Raw genomic sequence first — 16,536 nt, forward strand, 5'->3', positions numbered from 1 at the left:
AATACGCTTCTAATTCTGCCCATGAAAAGATACAAAAATAATTTTTTGACGGATAAGGAGGAGTGGAGAAAAGGCAGGCCAATACTGGGTTCAAGACAACAGAAGTAAAGGAGGAAATCTAGCTCTACTTTTCCCATCATTTACACAATGCATTAAATCAGGTTTTTGCACTCAGACCAAATGCTGTGTACAACAAAAAAATCCTATTCCCTGTTATTTTAAATATATACCACTTCAGGATTGGGTAGAAATTATTTCTGTAAACTATAAGTACCTATAAACGTAAGTAATCTAAGTAAATTACCTGTAGATAATTTGCACTGATAAGCTTATACACTCAGATTTCCATTTAGTAGAATTTTACAATAACATTAACTATGCTACATGACCTTATTACATAAACATGTATATACAGATCAATGAGCATGTATATACATACATAATTTGAGAGATTCCTCAGGAATCCACAGGAATGGAACCTATAGCATGTTTTCATTTAACAATAAAGACTAAAATAATCAACACTTTTGTCAGTGAATTTTAAATGGTGCATTTGATTGTTGCCATACCTTCCTTTTTAACTTTTGAAATACTAACTACGTGTTTTCTTTATTATGCTTCTGATCCATCACTTGGTTAAATAATATATACATGTGTATATATTGGGGAACAAGCCCCTAATGGAAGAAATTAAATGCAACATCCGCTTCCTCTCCATCATATAGCCTGAAAGTAGATTTGAGATGAATGGTATCAGTATTAAAATAGAACAAGTCACTTTATAGTTCAAATTTCACTTTAAAACTGTTTTGAAAATATGCTAAACCAGTTCCTAAGTTAAGAGAACTGGAAATTCTACCAGTACCCATACATACACTATATAAAATACCACCAACTATAGCCAACAGTGTTATACGTTTTATTTCTCCAAGCAGTAGAAATAAACAGAAGATTTTGGGGGGCAGGGAAGAAGACTCTTGCAACCTTTTGCTCTTTGACAAGGCATCTTCCCCTTTCCTAAGGGAAAACAAAACAAAAACCCAACTGCAACTAAGTTGCTCTTTTTCCTATTTAGTCACACTATGAACATTTCAAACATACATGAATCTAAGTATGAGCGTAGCACAATGAAGTCTGCTTACATGCCAACTTCACCATGTCTGTTCTATCTGCAGGGCAGTACATACATTACATACCTGCCACCTCATTTTTATAAGTCTAATCCATTTTAATCTCTGAAAGTTTATTTTTATTTTGTTTAAACAGTAAAAATGGCATTTGAAAAGCTATACTTCCAGGAGAGATGATATTTCAAGGAAGTAGATGGCTTTGCTGCAGTCTGGACATAGAAAACACTAAATGAAACAAAAAATACTAGATCATTTTGGAAGCTGTCTTTCTAGCCAAGTGCATGACTTGCAAAGTATTTTTTAAAATGTATTTGATATTCTTACATAAACCAATATGGAAGTATCAAACTGTTTATAGTAAGGGTTTGTTCTGCTATGGTCACGGGTTAACGCTTCAAAGCGTGTACAGTCATTTCTCTTTCCAGTTTCACACCCTAGTTCTTTCCTCTTTCTATTTCACACACTAATGCAAACCATGGGGAACTGGAGAGAATAAGGTGCCCTTATTAGAAAGTCCAAATTTTATACAGTAATATTACAGGAATCAAATGAGGTAAGACAGTTGACCCTCAATCACACTATTAAACTTTTCAACTGAGTTGATTCAGAGGAATAAAGCCTATATAGTTTAGATATATGCATAAGCTCCATCTCTGTTCCGTTGAAACACAGAGCAAGTGTGAAAGCATGAGTGAAATAACAAAGGTTCCTCAGCATACCAACAGTTCTAACTCTCCTTCTTTTGGACAAAGTCAAAGTTGTTAAAGCTCTAAAAGTCAGTCTACAACCCCGTTTGTTACAGGATCTACTCAGAGATGAGCAGCGCGTGATCACTGGAACTTCTGAAAACTAAGATTAACACACGGACCCTGGCACGTGGCTTAGCACAATCTGCTTCTAAGGGAAAAAACCCAGAGGGAAAGTTTATGCTTCACTTAGAAGTGAGTGCTATTGAACAGTCTTGTCTCAAGTTACAACAGAACTCTGCTCTATAGCAGTATTACTGAAAATTGTCTACGAACTGAATTTAAAAAGAACATCTTAGTGCCTACGCTTCAAATGAAACATTCCTGATGCCGCAATTCCAATGAACTCTGGAAATCCTCCCACGCTTCTATGCTATGAACATTCCTCAACAAAATTAGTTAAACCCCAATACTGATCAGATTCAAACCACTGGAGGATCTTCTCATGTGTAACTGCATGTATACAATCTGCCACAAGGAAATGTGAACGCTTCCTGTGCAGTGGTACAGTCATGCACCAATGCACACAATTTCTTCTCACTTTTGAATTGTTTTCTGTAAGAAAGGAAAAACGTCAAAGCTTGCGGTATTAGGTACATGCTACTTCATTGCAGAACTCCAAAATTGTTACTGGATGTAGAACACCTCTCACATTGAAGCAATCAGTGAGAAAAAGCATACCCTAACAAGGGGAAAAAAACAATGCACACTCTTGAACAAAGAATGTTTGTACTAACAGGACACAGGAGTGCCAGAATGAACGGCTTGCCTTCACAGAGCTTCCAGCTAACAGAAGCCACTGTATTCCATCACACCAGTGACTTAAAGCCTTTTCATAATCTATAAAGAGTTTCTGTAGCAAATAAAGTCAAGCATTATTTAATGTAGTAGCCCTAGTAGATAGGGTTTAACAGAAAGTGCTCTCTCAGCCATCAGGCTTCTCAAAATTTGAATAAAGATCATCAGGTAACTCAACCAGCAGACAAATGGAAGCTGGAAGAGATGTAGAAATGAGTAAGAAATCACAATTACAGTTCCCTCACCCATGCAGATGATGAAGGTATCCAATCTGTAGTTAATACAGAGTACACAGAAAAGCTCTGTATTTTTACTTCCCATTCTTCCAGGTTCAGATACGAGAAAAAAGCTCAAGTTTGTGCCTGACCTAACACACGCATTTCCCCCTCAAAACATCAATAGAAGGATCAGAAAATGATTTCAACAAAAGAAAGCACACAATGAGAAAAGTTTTCACTGTCTTCATTACATTTGAAAGTGAGACTTCAAAAGTGTTGTGAACAAGAGTTTATAAAACTAACACTTCTAATAGGGATGTTTCTGTCACCCCACATAGAAAGAATACAACAGAACAGGAAGTAGTTTGTGTTTATTCATGTAGAAACAGCAACACACTCTAGAAGAGGGTTCATTGTAATCTCTTCGTTAGGCATCACTTCCACTTCAAAAATTGAAATTCCTAACACTCTCCCATGATATTTTTTATGATCAAATACAGAAAATAGAATTATAAAGAAACCCACTAGTGTCATATTGCGCATCTTCTGAATCTACAAACGTCAATTACGTGGACAACTTTCTGGTATTATCCAACTTGTAGGACCATGGCAACTACGCAAGATGAAAAAAAAAAAAGGGCAAAGCCTGAATTATGTTTAGTCACATCTTATGTTGGAGAAATTACAGATTTATTCTTTAACAATAAATGGTGCAGTAAGTTTCCTGCTCAGGCTTACCAGCCTGAGATTTTATCAAGGGCAAATACCGTGGAATATTCTGAGGTTTTAAACAACTCCTTACACTGCCCCCCCAGCTGCTGCAGCACACCTGTGCAGAATTTCAGTGGTCATAAATATATTGGTAGCATTTCCCTGAGGAATGCTAGCTAGTGGCAACAATAATGGGCAAGTAAGATATACTTAACCAGGGCAGCAATTCCTTTTTCCAGGGGGTGGAGTAGGGATGGGTATACTATTCAGTATTAAAAACTTTAGCTTGCACCCACAGTGTTTTTTTAGGTAACTTGGAACCAAAAAGTCATGCACTGGGGGCTATTATAGAGTGCATTTTTACAAAGAAAAAACTTAAGTAGCTAGTAAGGTTGTTAGGGGCACCTATTTGTACTTTTAAACATTTATACCAGTCTATAAAAAAACAGTCCACTTGAAACTTTACATTCTTCATTATAAATGACCTGTACTTTCAATGAGAGTTACTTTTTATATAATGATCAGCCATTGTCACCATGGAGTAAGCATTTCTAGCACAATTTTACAATTAGAGAGAAATTACAATTTCCAAAGCCACAGTCAGTCAGTGCTAGAATGACTAAATTCCCCTAGTGAAATTAAAACTGCAAGACTGATGCTCTTGGTGTAAGGCTTATCATTCTAATTTAGTATAAAGAAAATCTTTCTTCATGTATGAGCTTGTCATCCCCACCACGTTACACAGGTAGACTTTCAAAGCATACTGCTTGTATTAAAGCTACTAATTACTGCAACATCTATGGAAAATCTGGGGAGAGGGGTCAATTGACATAGCCGAGGGAAGGAAAGCTGCAAGCTAAACTTCCACCAGCAAAATGTGTTATAAAAGCAATTTTCTGTAAACTTATTCACTGTCCCTTATCTTCAACTTATATTAATTGCATATTAGTAAAAATGCTTAACACCTTTAAGCAGATGAAAGCCTACATGTATTAAATTACCATCATTCTATTCTCCACAATAGTAAAATCAATGAGAGGGCTTCTTACACCTCAAGCTCCTGCTTATAATTTTAAATCTAAAATTAGAATTTTATCTTCTAAGTATCTATGATACAGTAAAAAAGACTAAACTGTAGAACTTAACTAACCCAAATTTCAGGGAAAGTTTAAATGAAACTCAACCCCGATCTATTCCTACAACATACTGCATATCATAGGCTGCCAAATGTTTTATGTGCTTTATAAATGCATTACAGTCTCACCAGCAGCCACGTAGTTGCATAAGCATAATTAAAAGATGTTAAAAGCACAAGATTTCCTCTGCAACAATCAGGACGTAAAAAGGTTTTGTTTTGTTTTGTTTTAAAATAATAATCAGGAAAGTTACAGAAAAGTGGAAAAAAGTTACAAATATTATTTCATTACCAGGCAATCCCCTCTCCCCACTTCCTGCCCCATCAAAAATTGTAAGTAGAATCATGCTTCTTAGATTCAAAGAACATAACTGAACTGTCCAAAGACAGCTTCTTGATGGGACCTCCTTGTCATGGGAAAGATTAATTGTAAGGACACATTGAAAGATATGCCCATAGCAATACCTTATAAAGTCTACGATTTTTCAGCAAATACGCTTCTAATTCTGCCCATGAAAAGATACAAAAATAATTTTTTGACGGATAAGGAGGAGTGGAGAAAAGGCAGGCCAATACTGGGTTCAAGACAACAGAAGTAAAGGAGGAAATCTAGCTCTACTTTTCCCATCATTTACACAATGCATTAAATCAGGTTTTTGCACTCAGACCAAATGCTGTGTACAACAAAAAAATCCTATTCCCTGTTATTTTAAATATATACCACTTCAGGATTGGGTAGAAATTATTTCTGTAAACTATAAGTACCTATAAACGTAAGTAATCTAAGTAAATTACCTGTAGATAATTTGCACTGATAAGCTTATACACTCAGATTTCCATTTAGTAGAATTTTACAATAACATTAACTATGCTACATGACCTTATTACATAAACATGTATATACAGATCAATGAGCATGTATATACATACATAATTTGAGAGATTCCTCAGGAATCCACAGGAATGGAACCTATAGCATGTTTTCATTTAACAATAAAGACTAAAATAATCAACACTTTTGTCAGTGAATTTTAAATGGTGCATTTGATTGTTGCCATACCTTCCTTTTTAACTTTTGAAATACTAACTACGTGTTTTCTTTATTATGCTTCTGATCCATCACTTGGTTAAATAATATATACATGTGTATATATTGGGGAACAAGCCCCTAATGGAAGAAATTAAATGCAACATCCGCTTCCTCTCCATCATATAGCCTGAAAGTAGATTTGAGATGAATGGTATCAGTATTAAAATAGAACAAGTCACTTTATAGTTCAAATTTCACTTTAAAACTGTTTTGAAAATATGCTAAACCAGTTCCTAAGTTAAGAGAACTGGAAATTCTACCAGTACCCATACATACACTATATAAAATACCACCAACTATAGCCAACAGTGTTATACGTTTTATTTCTCCAAGCAGTAGAAATAAACAGAAGATTTTGGGGGGCAGGGAAGAAGACTCTTGCAACCTTTTGCTCTTTGACAAGGCATCTTCCCCTTTCCTAAGGGAAAACAAAACAAAAACCCAACTGCAACTAAGTTGCTCTTTTTCCTATTTAGTCACACTATGAACATTTCAAACATACATGAATCTAAGTATGAGCGTAGCACAATGAAGTCTGCTTACATGCCAACTTCACCATGTCTGTTCTATCTGCAGGGCAGTACATACATTACATACCTGCCACCTCATTTTTATAAGTCTAATCCATTTTAATCTCTGAAAGTTTATTTTTATTTTGTTTAAACAGTAAAAATGGCATTTGAAAAGCTATACTTCCAGGAGAGATGATATTTCAAGGAAGTAGATGGCTTTGCTGCAGTCTGGACATAGAAAACACTAAATGAAACAAAAAATACTAGATCATTTTGGAAGCTGTCTTTCTAGCCAAGAGCATGACTTGCAAAGTATTTTTTAAAATGTATTTGATATTCTTACATAAACCAATATGGAAGTATCAAATTGTTTATAGTAAGGGTTTGTTCTGCTATGGTCACGGGTTAACGCTTCAAAGCGTGTACAGTCATTTCTCTTTCCAGTTTCACACCCTAGTTCTTTCCTCTTTCTATTTCACACACTAATGCAAACCATGGGGAACTGGAGAGAATAAGGTGCCCTTATTAGAAAGTCCAAATTTTATACAGTAATATTACAGGAATCAAATGAGGTAAGACAGTTGACCCACAATCCCACTACTAAACTTTTCAACTGAGTTGATTCAGAGGAATAAAGCCTATATAGTTTAGATATTTGCATAAACTCCATCTCTGTTCCATTGAAACACAGAAAAAGTGTGAAAGCATGAGTGAAATAACAAAGGTTCCTCAGCATACCAACAGTTCTAACTCTCCTTCTTTTGGACAAAGTCAAAGTTGTTAAAGCTCTAAAAGCCTTTAGCCCAGCAGTCAGTCTACAATCCCCGTTCGTTACAGGATCTGCTCAGAGATGAGCAGCGCGTGATCACTGGAAGGTTCCTCAGCATACCAACAGTTCTAACTCTCCTTCTTTTGGACAAAGTCAAAGTTGTTAAAGCTCTAAAAGATTTGCATAAACTCCATCTCTGTTCCATTGAAACACAGAAAAAGTGTGAAAGCATGAGTGAAATAACAAAGGTTCCTCAGCATACCAACAATTCTAACCCTCCTCCTTTTGGACAAAGTCAAAGTTGTTAAAGCTCTAAAAGCCTTTAGCCCAGCAGTCAGTCTACACACACGGACCCTGGCACGTGGCTTAGCACAATCTGCTTCTAAGGGAAAAAACCCAGAGGGAAAGTTTATGCTTCACTTAGAAGTGAGTGCTATTGAACAGTCTTGTCTCAAGTTACAACAGAACTCTGCTCTATAGCAGTATTACTGAAAATTGTCTACGAACTGAATTTAAAAAGAACATCTTAGTGCCTACGCTTCAAATGAAACATTCCTGATGCCGCAATTCCAATGAACTCTGGAAATCCTCCCACGCTTCTATGCTATGAACATTCCTCGCACATGGCCCCTGGCACGTGGCTTAGCACGATCTGCTTCTGAGGGAAAAAACCCAGAGGGAAAGTTTCTGCTTCACTTAGAAGTGAGTGCTATTAAACAGTCTTGTCTCAAGTTACAATAGAACTCTGCTCTATAGCAGTATTACAGAAAATTGTCTACAAACTGAATTAAAAAAAGAACATCTTAGTGCCTATGCTTCAAATGAAACGTTTCTGATGCTACAATTCCAATGAGCTCTGGAAATTCTCCCACGCTTCTATGCTATGAACATTCCTCAACAAAATTAGTTAAACCCCAATACTGATCAGATTCAAACCACTGGAGGATCTTCTCATGTGTAACTGCATGTATACAATCTGCCACAAGGAAATGTGAACGCTTCCTGTGCAGTGGTACAGTCATGCACCAATGCACACAATTTCTTCTCACTTTTGAATTGTTTTCTGTAAGAAAGGAAAAACGTCAAAGCTTGCGGTATTAGGTACATGCTACTTCATTGCAGAACTCCAAAATTGTTACTGGATGTAGAACACCTCTCACATTGAAGCAATCAGTGAGAAAAAGCATACCCTAACAAGGGGAAAAAAACAATGCACACTCTTGAACAAAGAATGTTTGTACTAACAGGACACAGGAGTGCCAGAATGAACGGCTTGCCTTCACAGAGCTTCCAGCTAACAGAAGCCACTGTATTCCATCACACCAGTGACTTAAAGCCTTTTCATAATCTATAAAGAGTTTCTGTAGCAAATAAAGTCAAGCATTATTTAATGTAGTAGCCCTAGTAGATAGGGTTTAACAGAAAGTGCTCTCTCAGCCATCAGGCTTCTCAAAATTTGAATAAAGATCATCAGGTAACTCAACCAGCAGACAAATGGAAGCTGGAAGAGATGTAGAAATGAGTAAGAAATCACAATTACAGTTCCCTCACCCATGCAGATGATGAAGGTATCCAATCTGTAGTTAATACAGAGTACACAGAAAAGCTCTGTATTTTTACTTCCCATTCTTCCAGGTTCAGATACGAGAAAAAAGCTCAAGTTTGTGCCTGACCTAACACACGCATTTCCCCCTCAAAACATCAATAGAAGGATCAGAAAATGATTTCAACAAAAGAAAGCACACAATGAGAAAAGTTTTCACTGTCTTCATTACATTTGAAAGTGAGACTTCAAAAGTGTTGTGAACAAGAGTTTATAAAACTAACACTTCTAATAGGGATGTTTCTGTCACCCCACATAGAAAGAATACAACAGAACAGGAAGTAGTTTGTGTTTATTCATGTAGAAACAGCAACACACTCTAGAAGAGGGTTCATTGTAATCTCTTCGTTAGGCATCACTTCCACTTCAAAAATTGAAATTCCTAACACTCTCCCATGATATTTTTTATGATCAAATACAGAAAATAGAATTATAAAGAAACCCACTAGTGTCATATTGCGCATCTTCTGAATCTACAAACGTCAATTACGTGGACAACTTTCTGGTATTATCCAACTTGTAGGACCATGGCAACTACGCAAGATGTACACGCCTGTTATTTACACATCGAGTAGAAAAGACAGGAAAGAAGTTGCATTCACTTTCTAGTGCAAGTCTACAATAATCACACAGACAGAACAACATTTATTAACAGGAATGGAACAAGTCCACACATGGGTAAGAGAGATCATAAATAATACAGTTGTAAAAAAATATTTAAAAAATCTCAGACTGAGGCAGTCAAGAATGTGCAATATGGATGTTTGTACAGAGCACCTGTACAGCAGCTTCTCAAAAGCAGAAGTTTACTATGAGAAGTGTGGTAGACTAGCAGGGTGGGCATGGATTATAAAGCCTATGCCTTCTGACAAGAAATTAACAAAGATCAGCTGGTGATACACAGTTTTTTTCAGTTTAAAGTACCACTATACAGAATCTCAGCCAAGAAGACTATACTACTTTGACTTCTGATCACTCCATCCTGCCAGAAGTCAGTTCCCATTTTTCCCCAAGCAGAAGAATTTTAGTGGTATGTATAACATTTTTTCTGAACTCAGAACCAGACTCAAGTAAAACAGGGGAAGAAAATGCTTTGAAGAAAACACAAACATTTTAAACAAAAACAATCTTTTTTCTAAATGGTTTTATTTACATTTTTCATATACAAGTACGTTATATGATACATTCTGACTAGTATCCACACCAGTGTGAATTACATGAATTAAAGATACTGATGTATTGCATATGATGAAATGCAAAACAATCAACCCTAAGCTTTGGCCCCACCCTCTGAATCATCATACAGCATCTGGTTTGTTACTGAGACATCTAAAATGTTAAATGTTCATATCAAATAGAAGTTATCTGAACAAACATATCTAGTTTCATTTCTTTAGAATAAGCAATAACACAGGAGTCTTACTTGCAAAATTTGCAAGATGAAAAGTACATATTAACAGCAGAACACTTCACATGCACGTTACTAGCTTTGTATTTATTGTTTCTAGACTTGGGGTATTTGTGACGACTGTCTTGGGCTTATAATTTTAAAGTCTGTAATTGTGGCAACCTTTCATCTCCTACTAACAACAGTTCAAAGTGATATAATGCAATATAGTCAACAACGAAAAAGGTAAAAAGGTGTGATATGAACTGGCCCGAAACATTCAGGACACTAAAAATCCCTTAGATCATTAAAAAAAACGTTGCAAATACATGAACACGGTTTAATAAATGTGCTTAAGAGGATTTTCAACCTGGTGATTTCTCAAAGAAAACTAGCAGAGAAAAAGGTGACAACTTCAAATGCTTGCTTCAGAACTACTGAAATATTTACAACACTGGTGAAGTAAAAGTTCTTTCAAGTGCATGAAAAGCATTATCAAGTCTTTCTGTACCTAAAAGATGGTTCAAATAGTCGAAGAGATAAAGGAAATAGCAAAAGACAGCGGGGCCTACGGAATCATAGGGTGTTACATCAGAATTTATTTTTACATTTCTGTAGCACCTTTTAGCCAGAGGCCAAAAGCACTTTAACTGAGCCTCACAACAACCCTGTGAGGTAGGTAGGTATCTGTTTTAATAATGGCAAAGCAGGTTAAATAACTTACCCAAGAAGACACAGCAAATCAGCAGAACAGGCTAGAATCCAGATCATGTGATCTATGAATTTAACATTACGGCACATGTGGAAATGAGACTTACATGCTCCTTTTTAAAACTGTGAAAGAGGCACTGATGTGAACCAATTCCAGTTTTCTGGAAGCAGATTTTTACACGAAAGGTATCAAGAGAAAAATGTGCTTTAAGCAACTAGAGAAAACAAGGGTCCGATTAAGAAGAATGGCATTACTGTACCACTTCCTAAATTCTGAAGATGCAGAACAGCAAGTTAACTATTTTACTTGCTAGAACGTGTATCAAAACCAGACTATATCGTCTGTCAAATTCACTAAACAAAACTCTATTCTCACAAGTCTTAAGCACTCAAATGCTATGACCCAAAAACATTGTGAGCTGGGAGCTGTTTCATCCAGTTTGATTATTTCTACATCCTGCAACTGCTTCTTTGAATGTCGGAAGAAATAAGAACAGCATGAGAATCAAAAAGTTTTGACCAATTCAAACTTTAATAGCAGAGTTCCCGTTAACAAACTGTCCAACCATGCTCTTCCCAGTTAATCTCCGTGTTCTACTGACTACCAAACCAGTAATAATAGAGAAATCAGAGCATATAAACCAGTGCTTGGCACAGAAAATGGGAATACTTAGTTACTTCAGCACAGTCTGTGTATCAATAGTGTATCATCTATCTTAGAGCTAAGTGCTGAGCACTGCTTTAGACTATATTCCACTTGGGAACAAAGTCATATACAAAAAGGAAAACAGCCAGTGAGCTGAACAAGCACTGCCATGAAAACAAGAGGAAATCACAGCAGAAAGGCCTGCACTTACAAGTTTTGCATTACAAAATGAACTGGCATATGCAGGGAAACAGTTTTCGTTCAATAAACAATGATTTCTACTTTAAGATTGGAAGTGACTAAGAAGAACGCATTCCTCAAGTTAGGCAAAGGGAGATTTAAAGATTTCTAACAATTTTATATGGAATATGGTTGTTAAAGGGCTCATTCCTTCTTTGTAAGGCCGTAATCATAACCCCCACCCTAGCTCATCTTCCAGTAATAGACCACCACTATATAATGATATGCAGCTCAAATGTATGTTGTTCAGAGGACAAAATTCTCTAGTGAAAGACGACCTGTCAGAAAACAACCCCCACTTTCCTCTCCCTTTTTTTCCTTTCTGTGGTGCAAAGAGGAAACGCCATCATGTTAAAGAGGAAAGTGATATGCTTGTTTTGGCATCAGAAAAAACACAGCTTACAGATGACTGAAGATTTAGCAATTTTTAAATTTAAATACTGAGGCAGTGAAAGTGAATCAAAAGCAATGCTAAATAAAGATTTACCGCAGGTTTACTTTCCGAACTCGAGGCTGGAAAGATCCACACTTCTGAACTATCTAAGAGAAACTTCCTAGCAGGAGGAGACTACTAAGATTTCCAAGGAAAAAAGATTTTGGAAAATAACTTCCCTATATTCCTTGCACATCTTAAGGCTTCAAGAAAAGAAGCCTTCTAAACAATTGCTCTATCTCAGGTAGCCTTCAAAAATTATTTGAAGTCTTAATTTATATGCAACCATGTTGTTAAAAGAATACTTGAGCAAACATTTCATTTTTAATTTGAGACGGGACTGTACATATGATACGCAACTTAAAACAACACTGACACCAGTGCCCAATTGTGTGCATATATATTTTTTTGAGAGAGGAATTTGGAAATAAGTTATTTCAGCTTATAGCTATAAACATTTACATCTACTAAAAAACAAAAAGAAGGCAGAGATAAGCATTTTGCTTTTTAGTTAAATCAGTCACTATGTGAGTTTTGAGAGAAGTTACCGGAACCAGGAAAGAAAAGTTGAAAATTTATGTCATAACTGGGATTTTAAAAATTAGCTGTGAATCACAGATGAAAGAAATTTCTAAAAAGTAACCTCTTACATTTCTTTCAAATATAACCCTTTCAAGTGTAACCTCTACCAGAACTCCACAAGTTCATGTTTTTCCATTGTTTTGAATGACAAAATCATATATTCCATTTCTCTTATATTTGAAGTATAGTTATAGGCAGACACACACAGACACACGTGAACTAGTGATCTTTATCCCAACTCTTTCCTTCTCAAATTTACCTTGTGTTACCTGGTTACCATACCTGCTGGGTAGAAGCTGATCTTCCTTCCTTGAAGAAGCATGTAAAAATTATACTCTAGACTGTTTTAAGCCTTGCGACTGTTAATGTCTCTAAATATTACTCGATTATAAATTAGTTAAAAGGTTATCAGTTAAGGAAGGTAATGTTTGTCAATTCATCTCTGAATGTGGTTCAAGACAAGAAGCTTTACATTGATAACACTACTTTCTGCTGAAAAATCTACAATGTAGTACAGGCTGAGGTGGTCTTATTCAACTCTTAAATGTGAGGCATGGGAAAGATAAAGGTTTTAAATAAGCGCAGAATTCAGATAATGTAATCATCAAACTAGATTAGATTCCAAATACTAGATCCTGTAGGAAACATTACAGGGTACAAGAGGGTAATGGATTTGGCTGCAGGGTCCCAAAAGTAAAAATATGCATCTGTATGTGTTAGTGCATTCACAATCTCCCACATATGTCCATTCACCGACATTCCAACTACTACTACAAACTACTGGAAACAAAATAGTGAAAATTCTACAATATTTAATTAGGTAATAGTTCAAACTAAATTTAGTATTTTGCACTGTAACATCTTACTATAAACTGCAATATAAAATTTTCTGTTAGATTCCCATGATCCCAATTTGATAATCTTCAAAATTTGCTGCCAGAACACATTTGGATATGTAATTTAATGTAAAATAAGATACGGTAACTATACAATGCAGTTTTGCCACTCAGATTGTTGCTTAGCAATTTTTACATAAAATGGAAAAAAAAAATATAATTTAGCTATCTCATTTCTTATCTACAGAACACAGGTCCCCATCCCTGTAGTTTAGCATGTAGAAGATCTGTCTTGAGAAAAATGTGCAGCTAGAATATGCCCACAAAAAGCATGTGTACAACTATTAAATATCAGCTACAGAAAATAAATTTTAAAATCCACTCAGATTATACAGTGCATGTCACAAAAGACTGTTTAAATCATCAATGCACTTTGTGAGAGGTTCTATATAGTTATGTGTAAACAATCACAATTTTGTTGGGACTTTTAGAAGCTAATGAGTTGTGCTAATGCATTTTCCCAGCATTTTCATTCAGAAATCAGCTTCCCTCCCACACCCTCCCTGAAAACACTGTTCACAGAAACACCCAATTCCCTAAGAAAGCAAAAAAATTAAGACCCAAACATTCACAGAAAGTCATTCAAGTAAGTTTGTATGTATAAATAAAAGTCCTCTAAATAAATGACACAGGAGGCAATAAATTGACACGACAAGTAAATAAAAGGCTAAAGCACTCCAATACCAGTGAAACGGTTTTAATGTTGTTGCAATTCCATAATGCAACAATCATCAACTCATAAAAGACCCAATACTTTAGAATTCATTTTAATCACTCCTTTGTACCTATTTTACAAAATAAAGGCAAGGCATATTTAAAATCCCCTTTTCCCTATATATTATGTGCCTATCTTATTCATGCTTATGAAAGTGTAAACTTAAACTCCTATTAAATGTTATATAAGAAAAAATGTAAAAATATTAACCTCTGCTTCAATGTACAGTTTCCAGAATCTGCCAGAACTGGGGAACTGGGCAACAAGGCGTTCATAGGTCTTCCGTGCTTTGTCTATAGGTTGGTTCTAAAAATTGAAAATCAAAAGAGCATTTACAATATTATGACTTATGTAAATGAATATGCTGATTTTACTCCAGAACCAAATAGTGTGAGTGGACCATAGATAAGGAAATGTAATCCTATGTCACTAAACCTGTGCCTCTCGAATGAGAATGCTCCAAGCGTCAAGGTCATATGGATTTTCCTCTAGTTTCTTTTCAGCCTTCTTCACTTTTTCTGGGACATATTCAGCAGCCTGGAAAAATTAAAAAGAAAACATAAGAGATCACAAGTAGAGTTTGAAAAATTCTGTAGCAGCTACGAAGTCAAGCTAACAACAACATTCTGACAATTTAACATTCCAGATCTCAGGTTTTGTGCCGGAGTTACTACATTACAGTCTTATCTGGAAAACAAGTTTTATCCCAGTAAGATAACGCGCTGTTGCCACAACAATTTCTACATATTTGGTGATCCAGCAAATAGCTAGACTAAATTGCTTCTAAAACACTAGAACAAATTTGAGTTTGTCAGAAAATCCTTTGCACTATGAATCTTAAACAGTTTTACCAACCTGAAAATTTTTTAAGATGCAAAAAGTAAATTCAGATTCATTTTTCTATTACACATCTCAGCCAAAGAAATCCAGGCTCCTGCATGAATCATTCTGTATGTGCAAAACAGTACGTACTTTGTATCACAAGTTACAGATTTAACAAGAAAACTAGGAGATGACAGCTCTAGCAGCAACATATACATGTTAACCAAGCACAATTTGTTAACCTGCTCAATCAATTACTATATTCTTAGAGTTGCATTCCTGAAGCTTTGGCACTAAATAACTTAAAATGCCTTTTTTCTTTTTCTTTTCTGCTTTACAGTCAGACATTCCTATTGGAGTTTAAAAGCTTTTTTTTTTTTTTTGATACTAAAAGCACTACCAAACTGAACGTTAACTTGTTAACAGCTACTGTTATAGTAGAGGTTTAAGTATTCTTTTGAAGACTTGTGGAAATGTCTTACTTTCTGGTCTCCAGGATTTTTTTTTCTACACTTAACACAGTTAGCAAAGGAGATGAAAAAAAATCACCATCTGATGATCACATAGAGACAAGCCTTAAAATACATGCTTGTTACAAACCTAAACGATATGGTTTTTTATTAAGCAGAAAATATTGTTCTGACCTGTACTCCGAACAGCTTATTTACTAACTTGCAGATATTAGCAGTCCCAAATCATGATCAAGTAAATTCTTGCCTTCGTGAGATTAACAATAATAACCTGTAAATAATTATTGCAAGACCTTTCTTGTGAAATTTTTACAAGTTAGCTACATAATTAGTGTTAAAATACATGATTCTGTATTGTATAGCACAGTGTGACTGATTTACTGTACACCAAATTCTAAAAAGGCCCCGTCAATTGCCAAGAGATTATTTCAAGGAAATAATTCTAATTCTTATTATTTGATCTAGGTCAATAAATAGCTCTGAAGATGAAAAAAAGTAAACAAGACACAGAGAACTGATACTCCTCTCTACCAACGGTGCCATTGCACAGCTATAAAGGGAAACAGGAGGTAACTAGACACTACAGAGGTATGATTTCTAGTAAAATTAACAAGCAGCACTATAGTGCATCACTACTGCACATCACTCCTGAAGGAAAGCAGTCATTGCAAGAACACCAACACAGGGCATTATTAATGGATTTTACTGGAAGACCATTTACAGTGGCATTATATACGAAGATAAGCTGCCAGTGAAGTACTGTATAAAGCAGTGACTTAAAAAAAAGAAAAGAGAAAGCTGGCAAAATCAGCAAACCTGAGTTACTCAGGACCATCAACTTTATTTTCAGAAGTGCCGTGCCCCTTCGCTTTTATCAGCCTTTGCAACTCTACTACTATACAACGGTTGCTTATGTTATAAA

General features: G+C 35.6%; 1 protein-coding gene across 3 annotated transcripts in view; it reads right to left on the reverse strand.

Annotated features, from left to right (window-relative positions):
• CSTF3 (cleavage stimulation factor, 3' pre-RNA, subunit 3) overlaps positions 1-14,998 on the reverse strand; it is a 49,337-nt gene extending 34,339 nt beyond the window's left edge. For 2 of the 3 annotated variants that reach the window (XM_014949261.1, XM_014949259.1), the window contains exon 1: positions 14,533-14,998. The gene's annotated coding sequence lies outside the window, so the exon portion shown is untranslated. The remainder of the gene's footprint in view (positions 1-14,532) is intronic. The other variant, XM_014949258.1, reaches the window with a different exon arrangement.
• Positions 14,999-16,536: the final 1,538 nt, after the last annotated feature.

The sequence above is a fragment of the Calidris pugnax genome, unplaced genomic scaffold (genome assembly GCF_001431845.1).
Source record: "Calidris pugnax isolate Ruff unplaced genomic scaffold, ASM143184v1 scaffold177, whole genome shotgun sequence".
NCBI classification, from domain to species: Eukaryota; Metazoa; Chordata; class Aves; order Charadriiformes; family Scolopacidae; genus Calidris; species Calidris pugnax.